General features: G+C 41.1%; 1 pseudogene; it reads right to left on the reverse strand.

Moving 5' to 3' along the window:
- Nucleotides 1–485: 485 nt before the first annotated feature.
- Nucleotides 486–15,990, reverse strand: part of LOC116906050 — a 42,226-nt pseudogene continuing 26,721 nt past the window's right edge.

A 15,990-nucleotide genomic window follows, 5' to 3' on the forward strand; every position in this document is an offset into this window, starting at 1 on the left:
CCTTCTGGCTGAGGCTTAGCTACAAAGAGATCTGAGAGAGAAGTAACTCAGTTTGTACACTTCTTGTTTGTGAGCATATCCACCTCTATGCTGCTCCCTTCTATCCTTCACTGACATCTGACTTCCGCATCCATTGCTCTCTGCTTCCTGACTGAGGATGCAATGCACCCAGCTGCCTTTTGTTCCTGCCACCATGCCTTCCCCACCACGATGTAACTACAAACTGTGAGACAGAATAACCCTCCCTCCCTGAAGTTGCTTTCCTCAGATATTTTGTCACAGAGATGAGAAAAAGAAGCTAATTATTTATATAGAGAGAAATGTCACAGGAAAACTGATCATTTTGTACAAAGAACATATAGCCTGGTCTACACAGCAGGAAGCACTCTCTTCAAAATAATGCCTCAGGAAATACTTTCACACGCTGAGCCATTTCAAGGCTCAAAAGGTCACTTTAATTATTTTTATAAAGTCTACTAGTGCTATCAAGTACTGTCATGGAAACTTAAGATGTAGAAAAACACAGCAGAAAGATCCCTGAAAAATACCCAGATATTACAAAGTATGAGACCGGCACACTTGAAAGCACAATTCTTAGTGTGTATGTACACAAGGAGAAGAGACTTTGAAATTCGAACTAAGAAATTTAGAGCAACTAACATGAATTAGTATGTATCTACCTGAAAAACAGTTATTGGAAAAAGGAAGAAGATTCAGTATTTGGAGAGGTAATGGCTGTGTGTTCCCCATGACTTAGTCCTTTCAAGTCCAGCTTTCATATTCTACTAGATGAGCGAACATTTTATAATTTTTATATACTTTCCTCATTATTTTCTCAAGAGTTTCCGTATTTTACTTATGATATCTTTATATCATATCAACATGCTTATTGTATCAGTTGGAGATAAAATGAAGTCAAGGTCTGGTTGTGCTTTGCTGTATCTAAACCATTATAAATGTATCAGTTCACACACCTTTAACTGCTTTTCAATTCCCTCTCTCTCTCTCTCTCTCTCTGTCTCTCTGTCTCTGTCTCTCTGTCTCTGTCTCTCTGTCTCTCTCTGTCTCTCTCTCTGTCTCTCTCTCTCTGTCTCTCTGTCTCTCTGTCTCTCTCTCTGTCTCTCCTGGATGGGCATTGAGGGTATCTGCCACCTCTAGACCAACCTGCCACCTCTGACTGAGCAGCAGTGAACGCAGGAAATTGCATTAGTCCATTCACCCTGGAATCCCTCCTTGGTCACAGCCTTCTCAACAGCGGCTTGCTCCTCCTTCTCAGCCCACTCTGTAGAAGTAGAGATCAGGTGCTCAATGGAGACAGTGTCACACATGCGAAGAACTTCCCGGGTCAGCGTCCACCGTGTCTGGCCCATGGAGTGAGCTCCCTTGTTGCAAGAGATGACAAGGTCCATGTGGCACAGAGGAGAATCTGTGTTCCGCGGGTAGAGTGAAGGCATCTTGACAAAAGATGCTTCTACGAGGGGCTGGTGGTCAGCCCTGGGAACAGTCACCGCCTGAAGCTGTGGCTCCCTGGAGGCTGCTTGGATCTGGTTAGTCTCAGGAGCGAAGCCGTCGGGAGTGGCTCCAGTGGTAGCAGCAGACTTCAACACAGATAGCTGCTGTCCATCCAGTGTTGTTGGAGGAGAGGAAGCTGAGATCAGCAGGGTTCTCCATGGCAACGACAGCCCGAACTGCAAGCTTCTCCCAGGTTCTCTTCAGGTTTAGGATGTAGACACTGTCACTTTTCCTTTTGTATGCATATGGCTCCTTCTGAAAGTCAGGTTTGGTGCCTCCTAAGTGGGTTCCTTCTGCGAGACGAGGAATCTGAGGCTATTCCTCTCCACTTGTTAGACATAAAGGGCTCCCGACAACGTGTAAGTTTTCCTTTAAGTTCTGATGTGGACCGTCCCCTGGACAGCCCCGAAAGCTCCAGGTCCTTCTTAGTCAAGGCATCTTTGAAACGTCACAGTGGTCACTATGCTCAGATGTTCTTTATTGACAATCAGTGTGTCCTTTGTTCGCGGTTATGTCTCTCTATGGGTAAAATAAAAACTGAGGTGACTAGTTAGAAGAGGGGAAGGGAAACAAAGTAAAGAAATGAGGAGGGCTAATATCAGCAAAATATGGTACAAGTGTATGTAATTTTTCATATTGATACTGTTTTTATACTAGGTATATAGATAATAAACTTATGGATTTAAATTTGTATGAATAGAATAGAATAGAGAAAAGAACTATAAAGGTATTGAATTTTTCTTCTTATTCCTCTTCCCTCTAAACTGTATCCAATATGTCCCCCAGTGTTTGATATCTTTGCTGACTTCCTTATTTAAGTTTCTACGTGATTTTCCCACTAAGAAGTGGCAGGCTTTATGTCACCGTTCTGACTGCAGGTGGCACTGACTGACCTAATTTGTCTATTCAGTTCTCAGTTATTCTTTCTCAACCCGCAGGAGTCCAGAGTGCTGCACGTCATGAATCAGGCTGAAGGAAAAGCTGATAAAGATTCCCTTTGAAAGGATAGCTACGTGTGGGAACCCAGTTCCTCTTTTTATCTATTGTGCTACTAGGAGTTCAGCCAGACTATGTCTGTTTAATTCATTTGCTATATCTCGGTGTCCAGCATGAGGACAAGAACACACAGGCTTGTGATAAATACTCTGTCATGATAGCAGTAGCTATCGTGGTGAGGGAGCGACTCATGATGAGCCTGTTCAAAGGGTTAGACGCCATGACTTCATGGTAAGATACGTTCTGTGGCTCTGATCTCTTCTTACAGTGCCCTTCAATGCACTGTATTTTCATTAAACATTCTCAACCACATAGGAAAGAAACAAGAGAGCTGCTTGCTCTATACAAGCTATCTCAGTCAGAAGAACTGGAGAATATGCAGGCTCTGCTTATTCAATATAAAATGTGCAAACTATGGACTAAATTTTGGGCTTCTGATCCAAGTTTTCTGTTACGTTAAAGCTCAAGGTTGCTCTTGCTATCACAAAATGGTAATTTATAGCTCTTATTCAAAATTATGTCTTAGAATTGTGCTTTAGAATTTATAGCAGGACGCCATGACTAAAGAAATGAAAATAACTCGTATGCCTCCCTCTCCAGTTTGGAGATTGTGACAGAATGGGTGGGCCATTCCATTTACTCGGGATTACAGAATAATAAAACCCAGAGCTAAGACGGTAAAACCCAGTTAAGTCTAGTTGGGTAGCATGCTTTGAGCTCAGCTGACAAAAGAAGCCGATTTAAGTGGAGAGCAATTTCAGTTTATTACGATTTAATATTTGGCAATTAAAAACAAACGGACTTCCCTGGCGAGATGGCTGTTGGCAAAGCCAATATCACGATCCAGGTATCAATTTGTGTTGGGCTTCAGGAATAAAATGATGGACTCCGGAATACAAAATTTATATGGACCCAATATTAATGACTCGTGGGACAAAGCCTGCAGGATGAAGTAAAGCGCCGAATAATCTAATGTTGGCTTCAGGCAAGCCCGAGGTAAGAAAACGCCCTCAGAAGACATTTGCTCATTTGATTAATTTTGTTGTCAAACGTTTGATTTCATAATTCTGGAAGCCACCCAACTCCCTGTGCCCTCAGCACATTTCAGTGCTAAGTAAATGCGACGCTGGACTTGACCCGCTGAGAACGACCTGCTATCTATCACTCGCGCAGGTGAAGCTCGGGCTTCAGGACCGATTCCGTCCTCCTTTCTGGACTGCGGTAGGGAAAACAAATGCGCACGGTGACTTACGACTGTTTCTTCAGGTGACTCGCACCTTGGCTGACTTGATTTGTACTGATGAGGCCATAGAGAGACCCTTATCTGTCTTCAAGTAACGGAAAGTCCAGCCATTTTCAAGCTTTTCTGTCTCGTTCTTCTTCCCGCTGGGATTGGCGCCGTCCTTGTGGGCTTTATATTATTATCACACGCACTTAAAAAAAAGATCCATTCCACTCTGTTGTTACCATAGGTCCCTTTTAAATATGGTTCATTCTTTTACAAATGGAGTCTTAATAATAAAAAACCTCCTTTTTCCCAGCCAAGCTGAACCAAAGCTTTGAAGCTCTTTATCTTCTACTACTCCAGTTTATGCTGCTTCGCTTTCCCGTTCTTTCCCTACAGTTTTATCTTAATTCCTACCAACTCCAGAAAGCTTTCCCTAATTCATTTGATCTACGGCGGGAGCCGTGACATTATACTTTAAAATGAAGAGCTGTCGTCCGCAACTGCAATCTTATTGTCACTGGATTGTTCTTATGCATGCCGACAAGCGGTATACCAGCTAGTTCAGAAAGACTTCTTTTTTTTTTTATTTTTTTTTATTTTTTATTTTTTTATTATTAACTTGAGTATTTCTTATATACATTTCGAATGTTATTCCCTTTCCTGGTTTCGGGCAAACATCCCCTCCCCCCCTTCCTTATGGGTGTTCCCTCCCAACCCTCCCCCATTGCTGCCCCTCTCCCCCAACAGTCTAGTTCACTAGGGGTTCAGTCTTAGCAGGACCCAGGGCTTCCCTTCCACTGGTGCTCTTACTAGGATATTCATTGCAACCTACGAGGTCAGAGTCCAGGGTCAGTCCATGTATAGTCTTTGGGTAGTGGCTTAGTCCCTGGAAGCTTCCAGAAAGACTTCTATTCTCTTCTCTGTTACATGTGCCGAAGACACGGTCCAAGATGTGGAAGGTATCTAATTCAGGTTAGTTGAATAAAAACATGGACACTTAGAATGATCAGTTAATTCCTAATCAGTTATTTCAGATGAAATGATTATGTGTTATTAATTATATGCAGGGTCAGAGGATACAAGATGTATCAACCTAGCCAAGAGGCTTATCACACTCTTCTGTTTATTCCTGGCTGACATAAAATTAAATTCTTTATTTTTTTAAATCTGAAAGTTTTTATTGGATATTTTATTCATTTACATTTCAAATGTTATTCCCTTTCCTGGTTTCCCCTTTGGAAACCCCCTATCCTATTTTTCCCTCCCCCTGCTTCTATGAGGGTGCTCTCCCACCCACCCACCCACCTTCCCATTTCCCCCCCCCCACCCTGACATTCCCCTACACTGGGGCATCAAGCCTTCCCAGGACCAAGGACCTCTCCTCACACTGATGTCCGAAAAGCCCATCTTCTGCTACATATGCTGCTGGAGCTATAGGTCCCTCCATGTGTACTCTTTGGTTGGTGGTTTATTTCCAGGGTGCTCCAGGGGGTCTGGTTGGTTGATGTTGCTCTTCCTATGTGGTTGCAAACCCCTTAAGCTCCTTTAATCCTTTCTCTAACTCCTCTACTGGGGGCCCGGTGCTCAGTCCAATGGTTGGCTGTGAGCATCCACCTCTGTATTTGTCAGGCTCTGGCAGAGCCTCTCAGGAGACAGCTATATCAGGCTCCTGTCAGCATGAACTTCTTGGCATCCACAACAGTGTCTGAGTTTGGTGACTGTATATGGGATGGATCCCCAGATGGGGCAGTCTGCAAATGGCCTTTCTTCAGACTCTGCATCACTCCTTATTTCCTTATTTCTCCTTATTTCCTCTCTTGAATATTTTGTTCCCCCTTCTAAAAAGGAAAGAAGCATCCATATTTTGGTCTTCCTTCTTCTTGAGCTTCATGTAGTCTGTGAATTGTATCTTGGGTATTCTGAGCTTTTAGGCTAATATCCACTTATCAGTGAGTGCATACCATGGGTGTTCTTTTGTGACTGGACTACTTCACTCAGGATGATATTTTCTAGTTTCATCCATTTGCCTAAGAATTTCATGAAGTCATTGTTTTTGATAGCTGAGTAGTAAGTACTCCATTATGTACATGTACCACATTTTCTGTATCTGTTCCTCTGTTGAAGGAAATCTGGGTTCTTTCCAGCTTCTGGCTATTATAAATAAGGCTGCTATGAACAGCATTCTCTATGGAGAATGTGTTCTTGTTGTATGTTTTTGGGTTTATGTCCAGGAGAGGTATAGCTGGATCCTCAGGTAGTACTATGTCCGATTTTGATTGGTGTTCTGTTCAGGAAATTTCCCCCTGTGCCTATGTATTTGAGGCTCTTCCCCACTTTCTCTTCTATTAGTTTCAGTGTATCTGGTTTTATGTGGAGGTCCTTGATCCACTTGGACTTGAGCTTTGTACAAGGAGGTAAGAATGGATAAACTTGCATTCTTCTACATGCTGACCTCCAGTTGAACCAGCACCATTTGTTGAAAATGCTGTCTTTTTTCTACTGGATGGTTTTAGTTCCTTTGTCAAAGATCAAGTGACCATAGGTGTTTGGGTTCATTTCTGGGTCTTCAATTCTATTCCATTGATCAGTTTGCCTATCTCTGTACCAACACCATGCAGTTTTCTTTCTTTCTTTTTTTTTTTATGAACTTGAATATTTCTTATATACATTTCGAGTGTTATTCCCTTTCCCGGTTTCCGGGCAAACATCCCCTTCCCTCCCCCACTTCCTTATGGGTGTTTCCTCCCCACCCTCCCCATTGCCGCCCTCCCCCGACAGTCTAGTTCACTGGGGTTCAGTCTTAGCAGGACCCAGGGCTTCCCTTCCACTGGTGCTCTTACTAGGATATTCATTGCTACCTATGAGGTCAGAGTCCAGGGTCAGTCCATGTATAGTCTTTTAGGTAGGGGCTTAGTCCCTGGAAGCTCTGGTTGCTTGGCATTGTTGTACATATGGGGTCTCAAGCCCCTTCAAGCTCTTCCAGTTCTTTCTCTGATTCCTTCAACGGGGGTCCTATTCTCAGTTCAGTGGTTTGCTGCTGGCATTCGCCTCTGTATTTGCTGTATTCTGGCTGTGTCTCTCAGTAGCGAGCTACATCCGGCTCCTGTCGGTCTGCACTTCTTTGCTTCATCCATCTTGTCTAATTGGGTGGCTGTATATGTATGGGCCACATGTGGGGCAGGCTCTGAATGGGTGTTCCTTCAGTCTCTGTTTTAATCTTTGCCTCTCTCTTCCCTGCCAAGGGTATTCTTGTTCCCCTTTTAAAGAAGGAGTGAAGCATTCACATTTTGATCATCCGTCTTGAGTTTCATTTGTTCTAGGCATCTAGGGTAATTCAAGCATTTGGGCTAATAGCCACTTATCAATGAGTGCATACCATGTGTGTTTTTCTGTGATTGGGTTAGCTCACTCAGGATGATATTTTCCAGTTCAACCATTTGCCTACAATTTCATAAAGTCGTTGTTTTTGATAGCTGAGTAATATTCCATTGTGTAGATGTACCACATTTTCTGTATCCATTCCTCTGTTGAAGGGCATCTGGGTTCTTTCCAGCTTCTGGCTATTATAAATAAGGCTGCGATGAACATAGTGGAGCACGTGTCTTTTTTTTATGTTGGGGCATCTTTTGGGTATATGCCCAAGAGAGGTATAGCTAGATCCTCAGGCAGTTCAATGTCCAATTTTCTGAGAAACCTCCAGACTGATTTCCAGAATGGTTGTAGCAGTCTGCAACCCCACCAACAATGGAGGAGTGTTCCTCTTTCTCCGCATCCTCGCCAGCATTTGCTGTCACCTGAGTTTTTGATCTTAGCCATTCTCACTGGTGTGAGGTGAAATCTCAGGGTTGTTTTGATTTGCATTTCCCTGATGACTAAAGATGTTGAACATTTCTTTAGGTGTTTCTCAGCCATTCGGCATTCCTCAGCTGTGAATTCTTTGTTTAGCTCTGAACCCCATTTTTTAATAGGGTTATTTGTCTCCCTGTGGTCTAACTTCTTGAGTTTTTTTGTATATTTTGGATATAAGCCCTCTATCTGTTGTAGGATTGGTAAAGATCTTTTCCCAATCTGTTGGTCCTAACTGTTTTGTCCTAACTGTTTTGTCCTAACAGTTGGTCCTAACTGTTTTGTCCTAACAACAGTGTCCTTTGCCTTACAGAAGCTTTGCAGTTTTATGAGATCCCATTTGTGATTCTTGATCTTAGAGCATAAGCCATTGGTGTTTTGTTCAGGAAATTTTTCCAGTGCCCATGTGTTCCAGATGCTTCCCTAGTTTTTCTTCTATTAGTTTGAGTGTATCTGGTTTGATGTGGAGGTCCTTGATCCACTTGGACTTAAGCTTTGTACAGGGTGATAAGCATGGATCGATCTGCATTCTTCTACATGTTGACCTCCAGTTGAACCAGCACCATTTGCTGAAAATGCTATCTTTTTTTTCCATTGGATGGTTTTGGCTCCTTTGTCAAAATCAAGTGACCATAGGTGTGTGGGTTCATTTCTGGGTCTTCAATTCTATTGCATTGGTCTATCTGTCTGTCTCTGTACCAATACCATGCAGTTTTTATCACTATTGCTCTGTAATACTGCTTGAGTTCAGGGATAGTGATTCCCCCTGAAGTCCTTTTATTGTTGAGGATAGTTTTAGCTATCCTGGGTTTTTTGTTATTCCAGATGAATTTGCAAATTGTTCTGTCTAATTCTTTGAAGAATTGGATTGGTATTTTGATGGGGATTGCATTGAATCTGTAGATCGCTTTTGGTAAAATGGCCATTTTTACTATATTAATCCTGCCAATCAGTGAGCATGGGAGATCTTTCCATCTTCTGAGGTCTTCTTCAATTTCTTTCTTCAGAGTCTTGAAGTTCTTATTGTACAAATCTTTTACTTGCTTGGTTAAAGTCACACAGGTACTTTATATTATTTGGGTCTATTATGAAGGGTGTCGTTTCCCTAATTTCTTTCTCGCTTGTTTCTCTTTTTGTGTAGAGGAAGGCTACTGATTTATTTGAGTTAATTTTATACCCAGCCACTTTGCTGAAGTTGTTTATCAGCTTTAGTAGTTCTCTGGTGGAACTTTTGGGATCACTTAAATATACTATCATATCATCTGCAAATAGTGATATTTTTTGACTTCTTCTTTTCCGATCTGTATCCCTTGACCTCCTTTTTGTTGTCTGATTGCTCTGGCTAGAACTTCAAGAACTATATTGAATAAGTAGGGAGAGAGTGGGCAGCCTTGTCTAGTCCCTGATTTTAGTGGGATTGCTTCAAGTTTCTCTCCATTTAGTTTAATGTTAGCCACTGGTTTTGCTGTATATGGCTTTTACTATGTTTAGGTATGGGCCTTGAATTCCTATTCTTTCCAGGACTTTTATCATGAAGGGTGTTGAATTTTGTCAAATGCTTTCTCAGCATCTAATGAAATGATCATGTGGTTTTGTTCTTTCAGTTTGTTTATATAATGGATCACGTTGATGGTTTTCCAGATATTAAACCATCCCCCCGTGCATGCCTGGGATGAAGCCTACTTGATCATGGTGGATGATTGTTTTGATGTGCTCTTGGATTCGGTTTGCCAGAATTTTGTTGAGTATTTTTGCGTCGATGTTCATAAGGGAAATTGGTCTGAAGTTCTCTTTCTTTGTTGGGTCTTTGTGTGGTTTAGGTATAAGAGTAATTGTGGCTTCATAGAAGGAGTTCGGTAGTGCTCCATCTGTTTCAATTTTGTGGAATAGTTTGGATAATATTGGTATGAGGTCTTCTATGAAGGTCTGATAGAATTCTGCAAAAACCCGTCTGGACCTGGGCTCTTTTTGGTTGGGAGACCTTTAATGACTGCTTCTATTTCCTTAGGAGTTATGGGGTTGTTTAACTGGTTTATCTGTTCCTGATTTAACTTCAGTACCTGGTATCTGTCTAGGAAATTGTCCATTTCCTGCAGATTTTCAAGTTTTGTTGAATATAGGATTTTATAGTAAGATCTGATGATTTTTTGAATTTCCTCTGAATCTGTAGTTATGTCTCCCTTTTCATTTCTGATTTTGCTAATTTGGACACACTCTCTGTGTCCTCTTGTTAGTCTGGCTAAGGGTTTATCTATCTTGTTGATTTTCTCAAAGAACCAACTTTTGGTTCTGTTGATTCTTTCTATGGTTCTTTTTGTTTCTACTTGGTTGATTTCAGCTCTGAGTTTGATTATTTCCTGCCTTCTACTCCTCCTGGGTGTATTTGCTTCTTTTTGTTCTAGAGCTTTTAGGTGTGCTATCAAGCTGCTGACATATGCTCTTTCCTGTTTCTTTCTGCAGGCACTCAGCGCTATGAGTTTTCCTCTTAGCACAGCTTTCATTGTGTCCCATAAGTTTGGGTATGTTGTACCTTCATTTTCATTAAATTCTAAAAAGTTTTTAATTTCTTTCTTTATTTCTTCCTTGACCAGGTTATCATTGAGTAGAGCATTGTTCAATTTCCACGTATATGGGGGCATTCTTCCCTTATTGTTATTGAAGACCAGCTTTAGGCCGTGGTGGTCCGATAGCAGGCATGGGATTATTTCTATCTTTCTGTACCTGTTGAGGCCCGTTTTTTGACCAATTATATGGTCAATTTTGGAGAAAGTACCATGAGGAGCTGAGAAGAAGGTATATCCTTTTGCATTAGGGTAGAACGTTCTATAAATATCCGTTAAGTCCATTTGGCTCATGACTTCTCTTAGTCTGTCTACGTCTCTGTTTAATTTCTGTTTCCATGATCTGTCCATTGATGAGAGTGGGGTGTTGAAATCTCCTACTATTATTGTGTGAGGTGCAATGTGTGTTTTGAGCTTTAGTAAGGTTTCTTTTTCACGTATGTAGGTGCCCTTGTATTTGGGGCATAGATATTTAGGATTGAGAGTTCATCTTGGTGGATTTTCCTTTGATGAATATAAAGTGTCCTTCCTTATCTTTTTGATGACTTTTAGTTGAAAATTGACTTTATTTGATATTAGAATGGCTACTCCAGCTTGCTTCTTCCGACCATTTGCTTGGAAAGTTGTTTCCCAGCCTTTCACTCTGAGGTAGTGTCTGTCTTTGTCTCTGAGGTGTGTTTCCTGTAGGCAGCAGAATGCAGGGTCCTTCGCATATCCAGTTTGTTAATCTATGTCTTTTTTATTGGGGAGTTGAGGCCATTGATGTTGAGAGATATTAAGGAATAGTGATTATTGCTTCCTGTTATATTCATATTTGGATGTGTTATGTTTGTGTGCTTTTCTTCTCTTTGTTTTGTTGCCAAGACGATTAGTTTCTTGCCTCTTCTTGGGTATAGCTAGTCTCCTTATGTTGGGCTTTACGATTTATTATCCTTTGTAGTGCTGGATTTGTAGAAAGATATTGTGTAAATTTGGTTTTGTCATGGAATATCTTGGTTTCTCCATCTATGTTAATTGAGTGTTTTGCAGGATACAGTAGCCTGGGCTGGCATTTGTGTTCTCTTAGGGTCTCTATGACATCAGTCCAGGATCTTCTGGCCTTCATAGTTTCTGGCGAAAAGTCTGATGTGATTCTGATAGGTCTGCCTTTATATGTTACTTGACATTTTTCCCTTACTGCTTTTAATATTCTTTCTTTATTTTGTGCGTTTGGTGTTTTGACTATTATGTGACGGGAGGTGTTTCTTTTCTGGTCCAATCTATTTGGAGTTCTGTAGGCTTCTTGTATGCCTATGGGTATCTCTTTTTTTAGGTTAGGGAAGTTTTTTTCTATGATTTTGTTGAAGATATTTACTGGTCCTTTGAGCTGGGAGTCTTCACTCTCTTCTATACCTATTATCCTTAGGTTTGATCTTCTCATTGAGTCCTGGATTTCCTGTATGTTTTGGACCATAAGCTTTTTCTGCTTTACATTATCTTTGACAGTTGAGTCAATGATTTCTATGGAATCTTCTGCTCCTGAGATTCTGTCTTCTATCTCTTGTATTCTGTTGGTGAAGCTTGTATCTACAGCTCCTTGTCTCTTCTTTTGGTTTTCTATTTTGGTTTTCTATATCCAGGGTTGTTTCCATGTGTGGTTTTTTTTTTTTTTTTTTTCTTTCTTTTTTATTTGGGTTTTTTTTTTTTAATTTTCCTTTTTTTTTCCCTTTCCCCTTTTCGGGCCCAACCCCCCCCTACCCCCCCCCCCCTTTTGGGTGTTCCCCTCCCCACCCTCCCCCCATTGCCGCCCTCCCCCCAACAGTCTAGAACAGTCTAGTTCACTGGGGGTTCAGTCTTAGCAGGACCCAGGGCTTCCCCTTCCACTGGTGCTCTTACTAGGATATTCATTGCTACCTATGAGGTCAGAGTCCAGGGTCAGTCCATGTATAGTCTTTAGGTAGGGGCTTAGTCCCTGGAAGCTCTGGTTGCTTGGCATTGTTGTACATATGGGGTCTCAAGCCCCTTCAAGCTCTTCCAGTTCTTTCTCTGATTCCTTCAACGGGGGTCCTATTCTCAGTTCAGTGGTTTGCTGCTGGCATTCGCCTCTGTATTTGCTGTATTCTGGCTGTGTCTCTCAGTAGCGAGCTACATCCGGCTCCTGTCGGTCTGCACTTCTTTGCTTCATCCATCTTGTCTAATTGGGTGGCTGTATACGTATGGGCCACCATGTGTTCTTTCTTGATTGCTTCTATTTCCATTTTTAATTCCTTCAACTGTTTGATTGTGTTTTCCTGGAATTCTTTCAGGGATTTTTGTTTCTCCTCTCTATGGGCTTCTACTTGTTTATTTATGTTTTCCTGGAATTCTTTCAGGCATTTTTGCGATTCCTCTCTGTAGGCTTCTACTTGTTCTCTAAGGGAGTTCTTCAAGTCTTTCTTGAAGTCCTCCAGCATCATGGTCAAATATGATTTTGAATCTAGATCTTGCTTTTCTGGTGTGTTTGGATATTCCATGCTTGTTTTGGTGGGAGAATTGGGCTCCGATGATGCCATGTAGTCTTGGTTTCTGTTGCTTGTGTTCCTGTGCTTGCCTCTCGCCATCAAATTATCTCTAGTGTTACTTTGTTCTGCTATTTCTGACAGTGGCTAAACTGTCCTATAGGCCTGTGTGTCAGGAGCGCTGTAGACCTGTTTTCCTCTCTTTCAGTTAGTTATGGGGACAGAGTGTTCTGCTCTCGGGCGTGTAGTTTTTCCTCTCTACAGGTCTTCAGCTGTTCCTGTGGACCTGTGCCTTGAGTTCACCAGGCAGGTCACTTGCAGCAGAAAAGTTGGTCTTACCTGTGGTCCCGAGGCTCAAGTTTGCTCGGGGGGTGCTGCCCACGGGCTCTCCGCGGTGGCAGCAACCAGGAAGATCTGCGCCGCCCCTTCTGGGAGCCTCCGTGCACCAGGGTTCCAGATGGATTTTGGTGTTTTCCTCTGGAATCAGTAATGTGTGCAGAGAGCAGTCTCTTCTGGTTTTGCAGGCGTGTCTGCCTCTCTGAAGGTTTAGCTCTCCCTCCCACGGGATTTGGGTGCAGAGAACTGTTTATCCGGTCTGTTTCCTTCAGGTTCCGGCGGTGTCGCAGTTTTCTTTTATCACTATTGCTCTGTAGTAGAGCTTGAAGTCAGGGATGGTGATTCCCCCAGAAGTTCTTTTAATGTTGAGAATAGTTTTCGCTATCTAGGTTTTTTTTTTTATTCCAAATTAATTTGCAAATTGCTCTTTCTAACTCTATGAAGAATTAAGTTGCAATTTTGCTGGGGATTGCATGGAATGTGTAGATTGCTTTCAGCAAGATGGCCATTTTTACTATATTAATTCTGCCAATCCATGAGCATGGGAGATCTTTTTATCTTGTAAGGTCTTCTTTGATTTCTTCCTTCAGAGTCTTGAAGTTCATGTCATACAGACCTTTCACTTGCTTGGTTAGAGTCACAACAAGAAATTTTATATTGTTTTTGACTATTGTGAAGGATATAGTTTCTCTAATTCCTTTTTCACCCTAATTATCCTTTGAGTAGAGAAAGGCTACTGATTTGTATATCCATCCACTTTGCTGAAGTTATTTAGAGGTTTAGGAGTTCTCTGGTGGAATTTTTGGGGTCACTTAAGTATACTATCATATCATCCACAAATAGTGATATTTTGACTTCTTCCTTTCCAATTTGTACCTGTTTTACCTCCTTTTGTGGTCTAATTGCACTGGATAGGACTTTAAGTACTATATAGACTAGGTAAAGAGAGAGTAAGCAGCCTTGGTAATGGTTCAAGTTTCTTTCCATTTAGTTTGATGTTGGCTACCAGTTTGCTGTATATTGCTTTTACCATGTTTAGGTATGGGTCTTGAACTCCTGATCTTTTCAAGACTTTTATCATGAAGGGGTATTGGATTTTGTCAAATGCTTTCTCAACATCTAATGAGACGATCATGTGTTTTTTTCTTTGATTCTGTTTTTATAGTGGATTATGTTGATGGATTTCTATATATTGAACTATTCCTACATTCCTGGGATGAAGACTACTTGATCATGATGGATGATTGTTTTGATGTGTTCTTGGATTCAATTTTTGAGAATTTTATTGAGTATTTTTGCATCAATATTCATAAGGGAAATTGGTTTGAAGTTCTCTTTCTTTGTTGGGTCTTGTGTGTTTTTGGTATAAGCATAATTGTGCCTTCATAGAATGAATTGGGTAGTGTTCCTTCTGTTTTTATTTTGTGGAATAGTTTGGAGAGTGTTGGTATTAGGTCTTATATGAAGGTCTGATAAAATTCTGTACCAAACCCATCTGGTCTTGGGGTTTTTATTGTTTGGGAGACATTTTTTATTGAATTATATTTTACTTACATTTCAAATTCCTTTTCCTTGTTTCCATAAGGCCCCTATCCCATCCTCCCTAACCCTCCTTCTATAAGGGTGTTCCCCTCCCCTATCATTCCCCCTTCCAGCCTCTCTGCCCTGACATTCCCCTACACTGGAGGGTCCAGAACATCCTCTGCCACACATGCAACTGGAACCATGGGTCTGTCCATGTGTAATCTTTGTGGGAATAGTTTAGACCCTGGGAGATCTTGTTGATTGGTTGGTATTGTTGTTCTTCCTATGGGGTTGCAAACACCTTCAGCTCCTTCAACCCTTTCTCTAACTCCTCCAATGGAGTTCTCAGTTCAATAGTTGACTGAGAGCATTTGTCTCTGTATTTGTCATGTTCTGGAGATATATATATATATATATATATATATATATATATATATATATATATATATGGGTGAGATGTCCAGGTGGGGCAGGCTCTGAATGGTCATTCCTTCAGTCTCTGCTCCAAACACTGTCTTGATATTTCCTCCTAGAAATATTTTTGTTCCCCCTTTTAAGAAGGCCTGAAGAATCTGCACTTTGGTCGTCCTTCTTGAGCTTCATGTGGTCTTTGGATTGTATCTTGTGTAATTTGAGCTTTTGGGCTAATATCCATTTCTCAGTGAGTACATACCATGTGATTTTTTATTATTTATTTATTTATTTATTTATTTATTTAGTGATTGGGTTACCTCACTCAGGATGATATTTTCTCTTTCCATTTATTTGCCTAAGAATTTAATGAAGTCATTGTTTTTGATAGCTGAGTAGTACTTCATTGTGTAGATGTAACATATATTCTGTATCCATTTCTCTGTTGAAGGGCATCTGGGTTCTTTGCAGCTTCTGGCTATTATAAATAAGGCTTCTATGAACATAGTGGAGCACGTGTCTTTGTTATATGTTGGGGCATCTTTTGGGTATATGTCCAGGAGTCCTCAGATAGTAGTATGTCCAATTTTGTGAGGAACCTCTAGACTGATTTCCAGAGTTGTTGTACCAGAACTAAAGTCTCCCAACCAAAAAACCAGGGCCAGATGGGTTTAGTGCAGAATCCTATTAGACCTTCATAAAAGACCTCACACAAATGCTGTCAAAACTGTTCCACAAAATAGAAAGAGAAAGAGCGCTACCCAGTTCCTACTCAGAAGCCACAATTACACTTATACCTAAACCACACAAAGCCCCACAAAGAGAACTTCAGACCAATTCCCTTATGTTTGGGAGACTTTTAATAATTGCTTCCATTTCTTTAGGGCTATGAGACTCTTTAGATGGTCTTCCTGTTCTTGATTTAACTTTGTTACCTGGAATCTGTCTAGAAAATTGTCCATTTCTTCCCAATTTTCCAGTTTTGTTCAGTATAGGATTTTGTAGTAGGATCTGATGATTTTTTTTGGATTTCCTCAATTTCTGTTGTTATGTCTCCCTTTTTTGTTTCTGATTTTGTTAATTTGGATACACTCTCTGT

This window comes from Rattus rattus, chromosome 7, assembly GCF_011064425.1.
Source record: "Rattus rattus isolate New Zealand chromosome 7, Rrattus_CSIRO_v1, whole genome shotgun sequence".
Classification (NCBI taxonomy): Eukaryota; Metazoa; Chordata; class Mammalia; order Rodentia; family Muridae; genus Rattus; species Rattus rattus.